The sequence below is a fragment of the Pantherophis guttatus genome, chromosome 1, assembly GCF_059756535.1.
Source record: "Pantherophis guttatus breed Tessera chromosome 1, ASM5975653v1, whole genome shotgun sequence".
NCBI classification, from domain to species: Eukaryota; Metazoa; Chordata; class Lepidosauria; order Squamata; family Colubridae; genus Pantherophis; species Pantherophis guttatus.
The window spans coordinates 19,993,993-20,009,131 of record NC_142063.1 but is presented as its reverse complement, the minus strand read 5'-3'; the positions used below and the strand labels follow the sequence as shown (position 1 = coordinate 20,009,131).

Below are 15,139 nucleotides of genomic sequence, written 5' to 3'. Positions count from 1 at the left end.
GTTTTAGCCAGACCTGATTTTGGGGACACCCACAAGTTAGGGGACACATTGTGTTGTGAAAAGGGGAGAGATTTAGAAGATGGAGGGCAGGCAGGAATTAGGAACAATACATTCCCAGGGCTGGGAAAATGATAAGAGGGTCCAGATTCATCTGTGGCTTGCTGTTTGCGGAATACATTCGAAGGACATCATGAACCCACAATACTGAATCAATCACAATTTTGTTTTCAAAACATGCCAAATCAAGAAAACTGTAAAATAGGAAATAAATGCTGTTAATGCAAACAAGTTGCTCTCAGAAAAATGTGTGTGTGTGTGAGAGAGAAAGATGGGGGGAGCTATTGCTGTTTTCAGATGTTTGGGGAAGTTTCTCTCTGGATCATGCTTGGCTCCAAATTATTCTCGATCATTTTTTAGGCTATCTCATTGCATTGCTTCTTTGTGCTTAGCATGACTGACTCCCTTTGAAGCAAATAATCATAGAGCCATAATGTTAGTTGGGTTTTTTTTAAGGACAGAGAATCATTTAGCTCAGGGGTCTCCAACCTTGGCAACTTTAAGACTTGTGGACTTCAACTCCCAGAATTCCTCAGCCAGCAAAGCTTGGAGACCCCTGAGCTAGCTCAACACTTCATCAGTAAAGAAATGCTACAATTATACAAGGATGTGCAACCTGCCAGGTTGGTGTGGCTTTTTGTCCCTTTTTAAGAGCTTCCTAAGTCTGCCAAGAGCCTGCTGTCAATTTTTTTTTTTTTAGCAATGCAGTTTCTAATGAGTCCATTTCAGAGGTGGGTTTCAGCAAGTTCTGACCAGTTCTGGAGAACCGGTAGCGGAAATTTTGAGTAGTTCGGAGAACCGGTAGTAAAAATTCTGACTGGCCCTGCCCCCATCTATTCTCTGCCTCCCAAGTCCCAGCTGATTGGCAGGAAATGGGGATTTTGCAGTAACCTTCCCCTGGATTGGGGAGGGAATGGAGATTTTACAGTATTCTTCCCCTGGAGTGGGGTGGAAATGGAGATTTTACAGTATCCTTCTCCTGCTACGCCCACCAAGTCATGCCTACCAAGCCATGCCACACCCACTAAGCCACACCCACAGAACCGGTAAAAAAAATTTGAAACACACCACTGGTCCATTTGTCAATCAGGGATGTCCTCAGGAAGTGGTGAAAAGACGGCAGCTACAACAAATCAAAGTTCTGCCCATTTTTTATGTGTGACTGTTTTAACCTCATTTTGACTTTTCCCCCCAGAAATTGTAGATGCCCCTGCTTCCTTCCTTCTCCCCTCCCTCCCTCCATCTATTCAACCATCCATCCATCCACCATCCACCCACTCATTTATTGATTTATCTCTACCCATCCATCTGCTTATCTACTATCTATCTATTCATCCATCCATCTAAGTGGTTGGATTCAAAGTTTTTTACTACCGGTTCTGTGGGCGTGGCGTGGCTTGGTGGGCGTGGCAGGGGAAAGATACTGTAAAATCTCCATTCCCTCCTGATCAGCTGGGACTCGGAAGGCAGAGAATAGATGGGGGCGGGGCTAGCCAGAGGTGGTATTTACCGGTTTTCCGAATTACTCAAAATTTCCGCTACCGGTTCTCCAGAACTGGTCAGAACCTGCTGAATACCACCTCTGATCCATCTGTCCGTCTGTCCAGCCATCATCTAATCCTAACCATGGAAGCTAATTCCTACTCAGTGGGAGAGAAAAAAATAACATTATTGTGTTCATTACAAGGGAATTGGTGTTCAAATCTCCAAAATTAAATTGGCAATATCAGGATAAGTAGGAAAGGTACATGCGAACGAAGAATTTTGGCTAAAAGATAACAAAATGCTAAGAAGCTTGTTCAGGCTACACACATGTGACAAAAAAGAAAAGACGTTAAAGTTACTAATCCAGGTAGAATAAATATTAAACAAGCAACACAAAATACAATTATAAAAAAGTTGATAGAAAAAAAAACCAATTATAAACTTTTCTTACACAGCCCGTCAAACCTGAAAAAAATATAGTACAATACCTGACATGGCATATACACATCAACTCATAAAAAAAATGGTAAAAGAGAACCAGTGGTTAATGCTGAGCCAAAGGCATTGCTGCCTGTCCATATTCAGGCAGGTGTAGTTGCTCTTAATTATTCTTTGCCTGATTTTGTGTGCCGCTGTGATGCAAACTTGGCAACCTTGTGTGTTATTTCAGGATTGATGTTGGAAAAGTAGAAATGGTTTATAGTGTGGATTGGTGAATCCTGTTTGGTTGGTCAGGAGCCCAGCTCAGTGAGAAAATCCAGACCAAAGCATTAGCTGCTTAAGCCTCTACTTAATCCATTCATTAATTATTTTCTATATAAATCATTGCACTGGCGAACAGGTTTAAAAAGGGGCAAATCTTAATGTTCTTTTTCTTTTATTCCTCACTCCAAACTCTTGTCTCCGGATTTCCAGAGCCAAAATTTCAGCCCCACCCCCTCCGAAGACCACAGAGCCACTGGAAGGCTCCCTGCAATTCCCAAAATCAAAGTTACCCACCAGAATAAAGCAGGTGACTATGTACTGTATATTGAATAAATGAATGAAGGAACATACTAGGAAAGAAACTTTATTCGATCAGATATATAAATGTCTAAATTTAAGAAGTATAACACTCTACCATCACTCTGTAAATTTTTCTAATATCTGTGCCACTTGCTCACCTCCATCTAATGCAGGGGTGTCAAACTTGATTTCATTGAGAGCCGCATCAGGGTTGTGTTTGACCTTGGGGGGCCAAGGTGGGCATGGCCAGTTCAACGTCACTTCTGTCAGGGGCGCCTGTGGCAGCCCAAGCGCTCTGGCAGCAAAAACCGGCTCCCAAGCTCCATTTTGGCTGTGATAGCCTCCTGCAACCGTCTGCCAGTGAAAACGGAGTTGGGAGTGCCGCCTGTGGCCCTCATGAGCTCCATTTTCGGGTGCGATGGCCTCCTGCAACCCTCTGCCAGTGAAAACGGAGCTTGGGAGTGGCGCCCACAGCCTTCACTGTTATAAAAGTTTTTACTTTAGGTTGTAGAGGTCAATAAGATCTTGGAATGCCCCAGCAGCTACAATTAAGCCAGATTTCCTTTTATCAAGAAAAACTTTGTTTATTTAAAATCAAGAAACTATTTACATTTTAAATCACAGAACATTGTATCTTGGTCTTTATTTATTTCTGAGGTAAATGTGCCTAGAGCATCATCCCTTCTCCTGTGTGTCTCCTATGTGCCTTCCATGTGTCTCCCGAGTGTGTGTGGGTAAAGGGGGTCATATTTATAGAGTGGCTAAGCCACTTGCCCTTCAGTCCCTTAGACAAAATGGAGGGAAAGTATAAACAAAAAACCATCCTTCCAGGATAGACAGTGTGGTTCAGTGGCACTGTTTTAGATAATTATCTGACATTCACAGGCTCTGTTTTCGGCTGCGATGGCCTACTGCAACCCTTTGTCAACCAAAACGGAGCTCAAGAGGGCTGCACAAAGCCCTCCCCAGCTCCGTTTTCATTGGCAGAGGCACTGCGGGCCAGTCCATCGCTGTTTCCAGCCCCGTGGACCAGATCTAAGCACCTCACGGGCCTTGAGTTTGACACCCCCATTCTAATGCTAATGAAAGATGGTAAAGTGAGCAACAGGATAATATTCCGTGGTGAAGTTTTGGTCAAATCTTATCAGTTTTTCTTCTGTATCTTTGTCTGTCTTGGTAGAAAAGACAGCAATCTTTGCAATACTGACGAATCTCTGTAGCTTGGGTGTAGGATGAGGGTGATGGTTCCTTCTCCAAGCTTGTGGGTTGGTTTACGAATGTTTTGTTATCATTCTAGGTAATCAGTCTTCAGCAGAGTTTAGAGGAGTTTTTGTTGTTGTTGTTTTAACATTGAAACACTTTTTGCTCTGGGTACAGGTAATCCTTGATTTGCAATCACAACTGGGTCCAGAAAATTTGTTAAATGGTGAGGTTGTTTGTTAAGTGAGATATGTGATTATGGGATGCTGCAACGGTTACAATTGCACTATGATTGCCAAGTGCCTGATTCATAGTCACCACAGGGAAGGTGCAACAGTTGCAAGTGTGAGGACCGGTCATAAGTCACCTTTTTCAGTGCTGTTGTAACTTTGAACAAATGGTCATAAATCGAGGATCACTAAATCACTAAACAATCACCCTAAGATAGGGGTGTCAAACTCCATTTCATTGAGGCTACATCAGGGTTGTGTTTGACCTCGGGGGGGGGGTGTCAGGGTGGGCGTGGCCACCTTGATGTCACTTGTGTCAGGGGGGGCTTTGGGGGCCCAAGCGCTCTGCCAGCAAAAACGGACTCCGTTTTTGGCTGCAACGGCAGTGGTGGATTTCAAAAATTTTTACTACCGGTTCTGTGGGTGTGGCTTGGTAGGCATGGCAGCGGAAGGATACTGTAAAATCTCCATTCCCACTCCACTCCAGGAGAAGGATACTGTAAAATCTCCATTCCCATCCCACTTCAGGGGAAGATTACTGCAAAATCTCCATTTCCTCCTGATCAGCTGGGACTCGGGAGGCAGAGAATAGATGGGGGCGGGGCCAGTCAGAATTTTTACTACCGGTTCTCCGAACTACTCAAAATTTCCGCTACCAGTTCTCCTGAACTGGTCAGAACCTGCTGAAACCCACCTCTGTACAATGGCCTCCTGCAGCCCTCTGCCAGCGAACACGGAGTTACGTTTTCGCTGGCAGAGGCTCCGAAGGCCGGTCCTTTGCGGTTTCCAGGGCCTTGTGGACCAGATCTAAGCACCCTGTGGGCCGAATCCGGCCTCTGGGCCTTGAGTTTGACACTCCTGATGTAAGACCTTCGTATACTCTTGAGACACTAATCTTTAAAGTTTAGGCGACTCTTTGAACAGTCCCATTTTTTTCAGGGTTGTGCAGAAATTTGAAATAAATCAACGAATTGCAAAGTTTAATGAATTGCAAAGAGATCCTGTGCTCCCCCTTCCTTCTGAACCATTTCCCAAGTGCAAACAGTCTGGTGCCGAGTGCTGGAAAAAAAACAGTGTTGGTTACTTTATTTTTATTTATTTATTTTATTAAATTTATATACAGCCCTACTCCCGAAGGACTCAGGGCGGTGAACAGCCAAAAAATAAAACACATAGATTACAAAATTTAAAAGAACAATATAAAACCACATTAAATAAATTTGGCCCGGAACAAATTAAAACACCACCAATACTTAAGACAGATTTAAAATTTACAATTTAAAAAGTTAAAAGGGAGAAGTTAGGCCAGGCTGGCCTGTTGAAATAAGAAAGTCTTGAGGGCGCGGTGGAAGGTGCGTAGATCCGGGATCCACCGTATCTCCGGTTCCAAATAGTAGGTGCCCCCACAGAAAAGGGTCTCCCCCTGGGGGCCGCCAGTCGACACTGTTTGGCCGACGGCACCTGGAGGAGCCCCTCTCTATGAGAGCGTACTGGCCGGTGAGAGGCTACTGGTGGCAGCAGGCGGTCCTGCAGATATACAAGTCCTAAGCCATAGAGCACTCTAAAGACGGTAACCAAGACCTTGAAGCGCACCTGGAAGACCACCAGGAGCCAGTGCAGCTCGCGCAGGAGAGGTGTTACATGGGAGCACCACGTCGCTCCCATAACCACCCGTGCGGCCGCACTCTGCACCAGTTTGAGCCTCCGGATGCTCCTCAAGGGGAGCCCCATGTAGAGAACATTACAGTAGTCCAGACGGGAAGTGATGAGGGCATGAGTGACCATGTGTAAGGAGTCCCAATCTAGAAAGGGACGCAACTGGTGGATCAGGCAAACCTGATGAAAAGTCCTCCCGGTCACAGCCATCAAGTGCTCTTCTAAAGACAGCCATGAATCCAGGAGGACACCCAAGTTGCGAGCCCTCTCCGTGGGGGCCAATGACTCGCCCCCAATAGTCAGTGATGGCACCAACTGACTATATCGGGATGCCGGAAACCACAGCCACTCGGTCTTGGATGGGTTGAGCCTGAGTCTGATTCTCCCCATCCAGTCTACCCAGAATCCTGTCCACATCATCGGGAGTCACAGAGTCAAACTCTTCCCAGATAATATTCTCAAGACCTGCCTTCACCATCCCCCCTGAATCTACCCAGTCGGAGTCCAGGTCTTCCCAAATCTGAGTGATTTTGTCATGCAGATACTGTACAAAATCCTCGGCTCTACCCTCCAAGGGGTCCTCCCGTGCTCCCTAGTAGAGCAAGGAGCGGGTCACCTAAACAGGGCGGCCGGGCAATTATCTGGTGACGCAATAAGAGTGGCAAAATAATTACATTTTGCCGCTTTACTTGATGCACATTGCAGAAAATTGCACAGAAATCTCACCTTCTGTCTGGCAATAAGAACAAAATATAGGACAATTTGTTCCTTGTGACACCCCAGATAGGCTGTGTGATGTGATCCACTTGCTGAGCCTTGTAAAAGGACCGACTCTGCCTTTTTCTGCAGACCCTGATCACTGACAAGTCTCGACAGAGAGTCTCCGGGTTGCAGTGCAGAGTTTAGCTGATCATATGAAAGATGGTTTATTTTTTCCAAGAACCATTTGGGTAACTCAGTGTACTTTGCTTTGCCTCACACTCACACCCATGCACTCCCCCTTCCATCCTTGCTGAGGATTGCTGATCACGTCACAAGGCCTTTCAGTGAACTTAAGATATTGAAATTATGTCATTTCCCAAAGCGGAAGGAGATAAGACCTGGAAATCCTTGAGCCCAAAAACTTCTTCCTCTAGAAATGAATTCCTGCTCTTCTGACTCCGTGACTTCCAGATTTTACACAATCTGAAAAGTTGTAATGCTGATTGATCAGAGTGCTTGATTATTAAGAGGTAAAAAGCCATCCGTTTTACAACATGCCTTGGATAATCATGTCACAGTGAACTGAAATACATGTACATAAAGATCTGGAAGATAGCCTATAGCCATGATAGTGAACCTATGGCACGCATGTCACAGATGGCATGCGTAGCCATATCAATGGGCACACCGGAAGCTGGCAAATGGGCCATTTCTGGCCTCTGGAGGGCCTCCGGGGGTGGTGGGGAAGGCCGTTTTCGTGCTCCCCAGACTCCTAGAGAGGCTCTGGAGCAGTGGTGAAATCTAAAATTTGTTACTATCGGTTCTGTGGGCATGGCTTGGTGGTGGTGGGATAATGTGACTGGATGGGCCAACTTTTTTTTTTTTAACTTTTAAAACCATTTTCTACAACGTCTTCGGTGAAGAGGTTGTAAAAAAATGCTTTTAAAAGGCTCTGACGATCCCAGCTGAGTTGTCTTATCAGCAGAGGCTTTTTTTCTTTTAAAATCTGCCGCCCAGGCAACTCAGCTGGGATCGTCAGAGGCTTTTAAAAGAAAAAAAAACCTCTGCCCTCTGTCACGCACATGCATGGGGGCGCGGCGCATAGAATTATGGGTGTGGGCACGCACGCACGCGACTCCCCCTCCCCTCCTCCCCCTCCACCCTGGCATGCAATGGCAAAAAGGTTAGCCATCACTGGCCTATAGTGTTGTTGGAAGAAATATCCTTCTGGGTTCAGTTCCAAGTGGGGAGAAAGACACTGGAAACATGGTGGCTGTTTAGAAAGATGGTTTTAATGGCGGACAGGTTCACATGCCTTGAAGATCTTGGGTGAAGAGAAAAAGGGCAGAGATGCTGAGAGTGCCTCGGTTTTATACCCTCTCTGGGCTTTTGAATTTGAGCTTGTATTCTGATTGGTTGTCAGACTCATATGGGGCCATGCAGGGGCAACTCTGTAGGCTGTCCTGAGTCCCAAGCTTGGTTGACTCTTGCTGGGTGATGATGTAATGAAAGGGCTTTGGGATTTCTATTATAGCTCTGCCTGAAGGACATAGATCTTTGTTATGTAGAATAAACTGGCCCAGGCCTTAATGGCCCATTGACAAAGGGGGGGGCTGAGTTTCTGCCTCCCTTTTAGGGGAAATATTCTGCCCTTTTAATATTTCCTAAAATATTTCATTTTTCTAGGAGAGGGGTGGGTGCTAACTTCCTGCAATGTCTTTTAAAATGGCTTGCCTGCAGAAGTTCTGGATGCTCTAACACTGGAGGCTTTTAAGAAGAGACTGGATAACCACTTGTCTGGAATGGGATACTCTTGCTTGAGTAAGGGATTGGACTAAACGACGTCCAAGGTCCCTTCCAATTCTGTATTTCTATTATTTGTTTTGATTTATTCAAAAGATTCTATGGGAGAATGCATATGCAAAAATTGCAAATTAAACACAATAGTAGAGTTGGCTTGATTGGGTCTGGTTGTAATTCCCCAAGTCAACAAGCAAGCTTTTAATTCCCCCAATTAATAAAATAAATAAGTGTTTCATTAACGTTTCATTCCCCCACCCATTTTAAAATGCATTGATGTGGCCCTCCCCCTTGGCCGTGCTACCCCTATGGGCACTTCAAAGTTTGGGGCTGCTTTTAGCAACAAGCAATGCATCAAGCCAATTAGGAATAGCGATAGCATTTAGACTTATATACCGCTTTACAGCCCTCTCTAAGTGGTCTTACAGAATCAGCGTATTGCCCCCAACAATCTGGGTCCTCATTTTACCCACCTCGGAAGGATGGAAGGCTGAGTCAACCTTGAGCCTGGTGAGATTTGAACTTTCAAATTTGCAGACAAGTCTTGCAGTCAGCAGAAGTAGCCTGCAGTACTGCACTCTAACCACTGCACCACCGTGGCTCAATTAATAAATGTGGGTTGACAAAACATGGCCTTATGTTCACCCAGCCTTATAAACCCAAAGCAAGCTAAAAACTGAGAAGTGGTAGTCCTCAACTTACAACCGTTAGCTTAGGGATCATTCAAAGTAACAACGGCACTGAAAAAAAAATGACTTACGACCGGTCCTTGCACTTACAACCATTGCAGCATCTCTATAGTCACATCAGTGGTGGGTTCCTCCCAGTTCGGCCCGGTTCCGCCGAGCTGGTAGCGGTGATGTTATGACCCTATACCATTTGAAACAAATGACTGTCCAATCTCTTCTTTAAACACCTCCATTGTTGGAGCATCTACAACTTCTGGAGGCAAGGCGTTCTACTGATAGATTGTTCTCACTGACAGGAAATTTCTCCTTAGAGACAAACCTGAGAGACAAACCACCTATAGACTGCACAGGTGTCAGATCAGAGGTGGGTTTCAGCAGGTTCTGACCAGTTCTGGAGAACCGGTAGCAGAAATTTTGAGTAGTTCGGAGAACCGGTAGTAAAAATTCTGACTGGCCCCGTCCCCATCTATTCTCTGCCTCCCGAGTCCCAGCTGATCGGGAGGAAATGGGGATTTTGCAGTAACCATCCCCTGGAGTGGGGTGGGAATGGAGATTTTACAGTATCCTTCCCCTGCCATGCCCACCAAGCCACGCCCACCAAGCCATGCCATGCCCACCAAGCCACGCCCACAGAACCGGTAATAAAAAATTTTGAAACCCACCACTGTGTCAGATGTGAATGTAAGTCTTTAGTGGTAGTGGTGAGTTGTCAGAGAAAGTTGAAGAAAGGGTAATACAAAGGAAAGTAGACCCAGGATAAATGGGGAGGACCATCCAAGTCTTCTCAGTGTCTTTGATTATTATGGGCTGGCAAGAATGCCCCCCTTTCCCCCCACTCCTTGCAATTTCTTCTTCAAATGGTGGCTCTCCAAAACCCATTATCGCTTCTTTGGCTCAGGCAGAATCTTTTTCAGCCTCTTAACGTTCCTTTCTAATGAACCACCGCTGTCATTACCCACATTATGTTAATAAACAACAACCCTATTGGAATGGCTTGTATTACTCAAACATATTCTTTGATTTATTGTGCATTAGAGAGGATCAGGGTGCAGGGAAAGACATAAATGCTACTGTAATGAAGAAGAAAATAATTTTGTACCCCGAATCCAGGGGAGATGAGGAAAGGTTTGACATAGTACATGATTGATGGACAGCAGGATGAATAAGTCAGGACTCCTTGGGCTATACCCAGCTCCAAGTGTCTTCCTTATACCCTGTGAACGACCACTCCTGGAATTAATAGTGTGAAATCAGCCAACAGGAGTCAAAACTGACTCAAAGATACATATTTTGCTACTGCATCATCAGGAAAGTTTTTAAAAACTGCTTTCCCCCCCCCGCCCCCCAAAAAAGCAAAGAAGAATGTACATTTTCCATATGTTCTGGTCCTTGGCTTTCTCCCAATGTTAAGAGCCCCAGCCACTAAAAATATGCCCAACCCTGGTAAGATTCATAGTCCCAAGAAGTGGTGACATGTACTCAGGGGTGGGCTTCAAATATTTTAGCAAGGGGTTCTCTGCCTGGTTGCTGGGTGGGCGTGGCCATGGTGGGTGTGGCCTAGTCAGCCTCCTGCACCATCGGGGGCGATTTGCCCTCCCCGGGCTCCAGAGGCTTTCCTTGAGCCTCCAGGAGGGCGAAAACAGCCTCCCCAGGCTCTGGAGGCCAGAAATGGGCCCGTTTCTGGCCTTCCCGAACTTCCTGTAGGCCCATTTTTCGCCCTCCCTCAGCCTCTGCACATGCCCTGCACTTACCTGCATCCAAAATGGGCCACGTGGGGACTCCTGGGAGGGGAAGGGCGGGGTGGGTGGAGCCAGCCAGGAGTGGGATTTGGAGGTTCTCCGAACTGCACAGAATCTTAGCTAGAACATCTCCCGAACTCCTGCAAACCCCCAGCAGCCCATCCCTGCATGTATCAGCTCTGAGAGAATATTGAGTAAATGTATAGAATAGGACCCCTTGCACTAATGGCAATGGTTGTGATATCTTAGACCAGGGATGTCAAACTCGATTGCATTGAGAACCGCATCAGGGTTGTGTTTGACCTCATGGGGGAGGGGGGACTGGATGGGCATGGCCAGCTCAATGTCACTTGTGTTGGGGGCACCTGTGGTGGCCTGGGTGAGCCTGGGGAGGATCTCCTGCAGCCCTCTGCCAGTGAAAACAGAGCCTGGAAGGGCCACACTGGCAGAGGTACCATGGGCTGGTCTTTCACTATTTCCAGGGGGGCTCTGTGGGCCAGATCTAAGCACCCCACGGGCCAGATGTGGCTTGCGGGCCTTGAGTTTGACACCCGTGGCTTAGACAAATCTCCAGATTCAAAGGCAGTCTACCTAGGAGTATCAATTCTTGAAGTAAGGAAGTCAGCAGAGCAAGAAGGCAATTGCCTTTGAACTTAGTTGCTGACTTCTCAGAAGCAACATGCATGGCTATTGTACACATTAGTTGGTTCCATGATTCATTTCATCAAGGCTTTTGTTTATGGGGGACATTTCTGTCAATTCGTCTTAAATCCCAGATATTTACAATTCTCCAGCCATCTGTCCCCATTTATGAGCTGCTAGAGGACAAGCAACAGGAGGAAGTTGGAAGGGATCTTCCAGTTTTATTTGGGGGAAAAAAGTGTTGCATCTCATCCAGTCCCCAGTATGTTGCTCAAAGCTGGAAATGTTTCTATGATTTTGTTCATCTTAAATCATGGTTTTTTATTATTTCTTGCTATTCATTTTCCCGGCAACATTTGACGTTTGCCTGGTTTTGCCCTGATTTTGCAAGACCATTGTTTCTGATGTTTGTTGATTTCTAATAAATAAACCTCAAGCTATATTTTTTTCCTAACTGAACTGAACAGTGTATGTACTATGAACTGACTGGACTACAATAACAATAACAGAATAACAGAGTTGAAAGGAATCTTGGAGGTCTTCTAGTCCAACCCCCTACTCAAGCCGGAGACCCTCTACCATTTCAGAAAATGGCTCTCCAGTCTCTTCTTAAAAGCCTCCAGTGATGAAGCACCCACAACTTCTGAAGGCAAGCTGTTCCATTGATGGATTGTTCTTACCTAGGAAATTTCTCCTTAGTTCTAGGTTGCTTCTCTCCTTGTTTAGTTTCCATCCATTGTTTCTTGCCTTGCCTTCTGGTGTTTTGAAAAATAGGTTGACCCCCTCTTCTTTATGGCAGCCCTTCAAATATTGAAACACTGCTATCATGTCTCCCCTACTTCTTTTCACTAGATTAAACTATACTATTCAATTTTCTGCAACCATTTTTCATATGCTTTAGTCTCCTATTCCTAAATCCAAGGGTGGGCTTCAAAAATTTTAGCAAGGAGTTCTCTGCCTGGTTGCTGGATGGGTCTGGCCATGGTGGGCATGGCCTAGTCAGCCTCCTGCACCACAGCAGGGGGGGCATTTTTGCCCTCCCCGGGCTCCGGAGGCTTTTCTCGAGCCTCTGGGTGGGTGAAAACGGCCTCTCCAGGCTCCAGAGCCCCTCTGGAGGCTGGAAACAGGGCTGTTTCTGGCCTTCCCAAACTTCCAGTAGGCCCGTTTTTCGCCTTCCCTGAGCCTCCATGTGCACCCTGCACTTACCTGCATCCAAAACGGGGCACGTGGGGACTCCTGGGAGGGGTGGGTGGGGCAGGGTGGGGCCAGCCAGGAGTGAGATTTGAGGGTTCTCCAAACTGCACCGAATCTTAGCTAGAGGTTCTCCCAAACCCCTGCAAACCCCCAGCAGCCCACCCTGCCTAAATCTCTTCTTAAAATCTCCAGTGATGGAGCACCCACAACTTCTGAAGGGAAGCTGACCAGTGGTAATTGTTCTGTTAGGAAATTTCTCCTTAGTTCTAGGTAGTTTCTCTCCTTGGTTACTTTCCATCCATTGCTTCTTGTCTTGTCCCCAAGTATTTGGAAAATGGGCTGTCCCACTCTTCTTTGTGGCAACCTCTGAAATATTGGAAGACTGCTATTATGTTACACCTAGTTCTTCTTTGCTTTAGATTACGCATACCCAATCCTGCAACCATTCTTCATGTTTCACCTTCCAGCCCCCTGATTATCTTTGTTGCTCTTTTCTGCACTGTTTTCCAGAGTCTCAACATCTTTTTCTGTGTCGTGGTGACCAGAACTGGATACAGTATTCCAAGTGTGGTTCTTATCAAGGCAGTAGATCAGCGCATATTAAATACGTACTATGTGCATATATCCAACTAGAAATTATCCACTGTAATTTTCCAATAGGAGATAAATTATTGTTGAGGAAGGGAAGAGAATGATGTTAAGCTTTTTTTTATTTTCGGTAGCTGCATTACAAGGTCATCGTTGGATTTTGTTCCCAGCCTAGACTGTCTGTTTGCAAAGAGAAACCACAAATTCTTTACATTCAGCACAAACAGAAAGTCTCTCAGGGCTGGGGGTGGGTTGTGTTTTTTGGGGGTGGGGGCGGGGTTCTCTCTTCCCATCTAATCGCTCCTGTGATGGATGTGGGATGCAGGGCAAGATTGGGAAAGGGCAAAAGCAAAGCAGATGTTCTCCAAAGAGTTGAATGTCCTCGCTTTGATTTATAAATCAATCCTGGCTTCCTTTAAATAATCATCTGCCTGCCAGCGTATTGGGAGGGGGCTTTTCTCAGAAGGGCCCCTGATGAAATTCTTTTGCTATGAGTGGCTGATGAGGCTGCTGCTGCTGCTGCTGGTGGGAAGGCCTTGAAGCTCACTGATAAACCTTGGCCTGGCCTCTGATCCGGAACATGGCTGGAAGTCTCTTTAGGCCTCCGGAGGCCACATTTTTGATAAGACGGATTCCAAGATCTGTCTGTGACTTCTCCAACTTGACGGCCGTAGGGCATTTTTCTAGGGAAACAACCTTTTATGGAATATGTTTTATTCTGAGAAGAGTGTGTGCGTGCGTGAGTGTGTGTGTGTCCACGCGCGCCCATGACTATGTGTGTCTGTGTCTCACCTAAATATTTCCTCCCTCAACCTGATGTTCTCGAGGTGCATTGGACCAGTCATTTTGATTTAGAATTTTAGAATTTCTAGTCTTAACTAGATTTTTAGACAGTAGCTATGATCACTCACCTTGCTGAACCAAATTACTTGGAGTCCTGCAGCTATATGTACACACCCTTCTGAAACCACCTAGTTTTAGGCTTGGTTAATGTTCTGTAGTGTATTGTGTTGAAAAAAATCAAGCCCCTGTGATGAGTTCATGATTCATTGAATTATGTTTTAGTATATTGTATTTTCACTCTGAAAATGGGCTAGTTCCTCCTGGATTCACAGTTGTCTCTGGAAGATCATGTGACAACCGTGACCACGGGGGCATTTGCCCAGGTTCGCCTTGTGCGCCAGTTGCGCCCTTACTTGGACCAAGATGCCCTACGCACCGTTACTCATGCGCTGGTCACCTTCCGTCTTGACTACTGCAACGCTCTCTACCTAGGGCTGCCCTTGAAAACCACTCGAAGGCTTCAGCTGGTGCAGAATGTGGCCGCGCGGGTTGTGATGGGAGCGTCCCAACACTCCCATGTTACACCCCTCCTGCGCAACTTGCATTGGTTACTGGTTGCCCTTCGGGTGAGGTTCAAGGTGCTGGTTATCACCTACAAAGCCCTTCATGGCCTAGGGCCGGGATATTTGTCGGACCCCCTGCAGCCAGCGACAATTCCCAATCGCCCGGTGCGTTCCCACAGACAGGGCCTCCTCAGGGTGCCGTCGGCCAGACAGTGTCGGCTGTCGACTCCCAGGGGGAGAGCTTTCTCTGTGGGCGCGCCCACCCTCTGGAACCAGCTCCCTTTGGAGCTCCGGATGGCCCCTGACCTTCACTCGTTCCGCCGCGATTTGAAGACCTGGTTGTTCCATAGCCTGGACTGATGGGGGGTTTCTTAATGAATTTTAAATTGTTTTAAATTGGAATTTTAATTTTATATTGGCTTTTATGAGGAACTATGCATTTTACCATTGTGAGCCGTCCTGAGTCCTTGGAGATAGGGCGGCATATAAATTGCATTAAAAATAAATAAATAAATAAATAAATAAATAAATAAATAAATAAATAAATAAATAAATAAAGGCAATGGTGGGCTGCTGCTGGTTCAGACCGGTTTGGGAGAACCAGTAGTTCCGACCAGCATCTGGCCCTGTCCACCCACCCTGGCGCTATCACATCCTATATAATGCACGCACTCACATTTCCGGTTCCGGGCAAACTGGTTATTACAACCGGCAGCAGCTCACCATTGCCTAAAGGTAATACATTTTGTGCAAACACAGTTTACCACTGAAACACCATTCTTGATCTATTCCAACCTGATTCTAAC

At 46.1% G+C, this 15,139-nt stretch overlaps 1 protein-coding gene across 2 annotated transcripts in view; it reads left to right on the top strand.

Moving 5' to 3' along the window:
• The window catches only part of TBXA2R (thromboxane A2 receptor), a 53,641-nt gene that overhangs the window by 3,831 nt on the left and 34,671 nt on the right, over positions 1-15,139 (top strand). The window contains exon 2 of one of the 2 annotated variants that reach the window (XM_060694459.2): positions 2,458-2,554. The exons of the other annotated variant lie outside the window; for it this stretch is intronic. The gene's annotated coding sequence lies outside the window, so the exon portion shown is untranslated. The remainder of the gene's footprint in view (positions 1-2,457; positions 2,555-15,139) is intronic. 2 annotated transcript variants of the gene reach the window in all.